This window comes from Xyrauchen texanus, chromosome 29 (genome assembly GCF_025860055.1).
Source record: "Xyrauchen texanus isolate HMW12.3.18 chromosome 29, RBS_HiC_50CHRs, whole genome shotgun sequence".
Lineage (NCBI taxonomy): Eukaryota > Metazoa > Chordata > Actinopteri > Cypriniformes > Catostomidae > Xyrauchen > Xyrauchen texanus.
In genome coordinates, this window is record NC_068304.1 from 35,506,572 (window position 1) to 35,511,729 (window position 5,158).

A 5,158-nucleotide genomic window follows, 5' to 3' on the forward strand; every position below is an offset into this window, starting at 1 on the left:
TTGATTTTCATTTACTTAATAAAAGTGCTGCATAAGAGTTATAAACTCCTACTTACCAGACCCTCGTCATTATTAGAATTAGAATATAGTGTAATTGAACAATGCCCTTTGCCTCCACTGAGGTGTGTGTGTTGGTGTGAAGAGGACTTTGTAAAGACCAGCTTCTTGTATTTCTTGCAGTGGTGTCGGGGCTCCAGGGATCAGTTCACATGGGGAGCAGTTTTATATGTCCCAGCCTGTCACACACATGCACACTTGTAAACATTTCTCACTCTCATATGCACACTCACACGTGCAGTGATGATCTGAAGGATGTTTGTACATGGTGGGTAGGGTGTGTGTGATAAACATCTCAAGGTGACCTGGGTAGGCGTTCAGAATGGAATACTAGCGTACTGCACACTATATACTGTCTGTCTTCAAATAAATGTTTCAAACAATAGTATGTTACAATTTCACATGAACTCATTATACCATCCATGGTGGTAGCAAACTCAGCAAGACAAAATATGTCCTTTTCCCCTGCCACATCCTCCAGCTCTTCCTAGGAGATCCCAAGGCGTTCCCAGGCAAGCCAAAAACTTAATCCCTCCAGCATGTTCTGGGTCTGCCCCTGGGTCTCCTCCCAGTTGGACATGCCCGGAACACCTCCCAAGAAAGGTGCCCAGGAGGCATCCTGACCAGATGCCTGAACCACCTCAACTGGCTCCTTTCAATATGGAGGAGCAGTGGCTCTACTCTTGTTACCTCGCGGGGATGACCACGCGGGACGCATGTCCGTCATGTGTGTTTATGTTTGTGCTTTTGGTTTAAGTTTTCATTAAATATTATTTATGTTGACAAGCCGGTTCTCGCCTCCTCCTTGACCATCCTTTAACTGTGTTACAACCGCTAATGAGATATGTACCATTTAGGCATGGCTTTGGTTAGCTACTTCACATCAGGTGCTGAAAATTTTGAAAAACGCACCAGGATAGTGAAACGATCAAGCAAGAATGTATGTCCTTATCTTATATTTAAAATTCTTCTTTAATTAGAAACCTCAAAATAAAGATCTCCAGCTTCAATACTAGACAGCTTTTTATGACAGAAATGCCACATTGAAAGTAATTTCTTAATTTGTGTCAGGACTACACATCACATCATGCTAAATCAAAATGCGACGTGTTTCAGAATGTAATAAAGAAATGTACAAACATGTTCAATCATGCAAGTTCTGCTTAATAGGCCATGTAATGTCAATGCTTCAGTAAACCATATCCATTAGAACTTTTTGTCCAAAGTGTGCACATATAAATAAATATTCTCATATGTTTACTTATATTTCTTGAGAATGTTATTTTTTTTTCATATTTCCTAGTAAATTTTGTGATGGATCGGAAAAGCATTTAATGGTGATAATTTTTCCAGAATGCTAGATGGCATTAGAGTGTTATTTTTGGCAAGCTGTCAATCTAATTTTTATTTCATTTAATTGTTAATTTGTCTTTCTCCCATTTTTATATATTTTTTTTTTATCTGTCTTTCAGTCTTCACTCATTACTCTTGTTTTATTGCTTCATTGTTTGTATAAACTTTGCCGTTACTATTCTGTAAATTTAGCTGATACCATTCCTTTGTGCTGTTACTTTGTTAGGCCATTTTAAATGAAGGTTCTTTTTTTTTTGCCTGCCTTCTGGGACAATTCTCAAGTTCATTAGTTAGTCCAGCAGCACAGACCCTGTGTAATGTAAACTTCAGGCCTTGCCAACTGACCATGCAGATTGGCTTTATGTACCTTTTACTTTTATTTATTGAAATTTGGCAACTTATATTACTATTGCCATTATAAAAAGTAATAAATACTAATGTTCCTTAAAACTAACTGTTTATAATTAATTGTTTACTATGAAACTGCTCTGTAAAACAGGCTTAATGGGTGGGGGATCGTTTAGGGGGTTACGGATACACTTCATCCCAACCATTAACCGGCCCAGTGCATGCTGGAGGTCACTGCCTGATGATGCCATCAGAACAACATGATCCACAAAAAGCAGAGATGAAACCCTGAGGCCCCCAAACTGGGCATACACTGATCCTTGGCTGTGCCTTGAAATCCTGTCCATAAATATCACAAACAGGATAGGTGACAAGGAACAGCCTTGGTGGAGTACAATACCCACTGTGAACACGCTTGACTTACTACAGAGAAAGACCCAGCTCTCGCACCAGTTATACAGGGACCCACTGGCACGCATTAGCGGACCACATGACCCCCACAAGACACCCCGGCGGACGTGGTCATAAGCCTACTTCAAGTCCACAAAACACATGTAATCTTGGTGAGCAAACTCCCATGCCTCCTCTAGGATTCTCGCTAAGGTAAAGTGCTTATCCACTGTTCCACAACCAGGACAGAATCTACGTTGCTCCTCTAGCTCAAGTTCGTCAATTGGTCGGAGTCTTCTTTCCAGCACCCTGGCATAGGCTTTCCCAGGAAGGCTGAGAAGTGTGTTTGCTCAATAATTGGAACACACCCTCCGGTCCCCCTTTTTAAAATGGGAACCACCACCCCTTTTGCCAATCCTCAGGCACTGTCCCCGATTTCCATGCAATGCTGAAGAGCCCTATCAGCCATGACAACCCAACAACATACAGGGCCTTCAGCATCTAAGGGTGAATCTCGTCGCCTTCCGGAGCCTTGCCACTTAAGAGCTTTTTGACTGCCTCAATGACTTCAGCCAGAGAAATTGCCTCCTCCATAGGGGACGTGTCAACTGGGTTCAGAAGTTCCTCAAAGTGTTCCTTCCACCACTCGACTACATTGCCAGACAAGGTTAGCAGTTCCCCATCCCTGCTTACAACAGCCTGGACAAAGCCACTACACCAGACATTCCCAGTTCACCCTCACTATATGCTTACGTTTGCCAGGTCTGTATGGCAGCCTCCCCCACCATCTAATACAACTCACCACCAGGTGGAGATCAGTTGACAGCTTTGCTCCTCTCATTACCAGTGTCCAAAACATATGGCCGCAGGTCTGATGATACAATAATAAAGTTGATCACTGACCTATGGCCTGAGGTGCTTTGGAATCAGGTACACTTATAAACAACCTTATGTTCTAACATGGTGTTAGTTATGGCCAATCCATGACTTGCAAAGAAAGCCAAAACAAATCACAGCTCAGGTTTGGATTGGGCAGGCCATCCCTTCCAATCACTCCCCTCCAAATTTTTCCATTGTCGCCAACACTGAAGTCACCCAGCATATCTATGGAGTCCCCGGGCAGCACCCCTCACAGGGTCTCCAAGAAGGCCGGATACTACGATCTGTGGTTCGGTGCATAGGCATAGACCACAACAAGAGCCTTTCCCTCTGTAAAACGAAGATATATTGAGGCGGTGACTTGTGAGTATCCCCAAAGCCGCTCGGCGCCTCTCACCCTGGATGACTCCAGAAAAAGGAGAGAGTTAACCCCCATCTCCCCATCCCCACCAGAGAGGTCACATTCCATGTACCAAGGTCCAGTCCGCATAGGCTTACGATCTTTTGATCTTTTTGTCTGCCACCTGTTGGGCATTGCACCCATCCCCTATGTTCCTCCTTGCAGGTGCTGAGCCCACAAAGCAGTGACCCTTGATGTTATTGTTTCAGGGTGAGCTCGGCTGGGCCCAATGGGTCAAAGCCTGGCCACCAAGTGGCACTTGGCGACCTCTTCATAGGGGATTAGGTTGGATCCCTCTTTGTCTGGCCCCTCACCTTTGTTTAAGCAACATAATTTTGCATGTTTAATTCAGAGAGTGGCGTCTATTTGTCATCTCCATTATCAAAAATATTTAATCTTTAATTTTTTAATGTTTAATCTAGTTTTGTGGAAAAATGTCAAACTGATCAAACATTTGGCAGACTGATCAAGTAATGTACTGTGGCGGAGCAGGACTACGCACTGCCCCTTTAAGGATCCTCCACCACTACCATCTAAAATGGCTGCTTGATTGATCACCAGGTGACAACACTTATGTCAGCAATAAAAGTAACCAGGAAGATGGTTGAAATTGGGGGTTGTCACAACAGAAAGAGAGATTAGAGTCTGGAGTAGGCTGAAGTTTTGGTGTGCCAAGCTGGGAGTTGAGGGAAAAAAATGGTTTGTTCTTGTGTACAGCGATGTGGATAAGGACCGCGATTGGAGAAGAGCCGAAACAACAAGGGGACAAATTCCACAAGTGCTCATCACCAGAAAGTGAGGCTTTTTTTTATCACCGTTGAGTGCACCGTTTTCGTGAAAGTGGAGTGGCAGGAGTTCATCTTCTAGCGCCGAAGAGCTCCATTTTTTTCAAGGTGTGACGGTGGAAAAAGTAAGGTCTAAAGAGGAAGCGCCAGGAAATACCTTGGTTCCTTCTGACCTACCCGTTTGTTGGACTCTCACTCTGCGTCCAGCAGTATTGCCCACAGTCTGTCAGGTTCATTTCAGTTTTGAATGAAAAAGTTTGATTCTTTGCACGCTTAACTAAGCGGCACATAAAATGTCAACCGAAAAACAATATTTTATTATTGTCATTACAATGTCTCTGTTTTTATTTGTTATAATGCCCCAAAAATATTGTATTGCATAAAAATTATATTTATATATATTCTTTGTCTAGGTGATGTTAGTGCATGAACAGTTAACAATCTCTCATGGATATGTTCAATATATTCATCATATGCAATAATTAGAATTCTAATTGTCATTATAATAATAGCTATGAAACTGTTATGATTTTACACTATCAAAGCTTTTGTGTCAGCCCAACATAGGGTTATGTATAAATGTTTGGCAAAACTCACAAGGGTTACACAGGGCCTGCGATTTACCCCTACACAGTTCAGAAAACAAGCCTCGTTTACCTTTTCACTTTTTAAATATTTTCTTCTGAAACCTCACGATTCCATAAAAAAATCCCCAAATCCATGCTGACTTTACAAATAAGACAATTTTACATGTAAGATTAATTTACTGATGAGTAACCTACACTGTAATGCAAGTGTAGGCGGTCTGGAACTTTAAAAGTTAATTGTTAGATGCTCAAAATGACCTAAAAACAATCTCGCATAAACAACATTTATCTCGTTATAACGAAAAAAGATGTTGTTTTTATGACATAACTATATCGTTATTACGAGAAAATAAATTTTT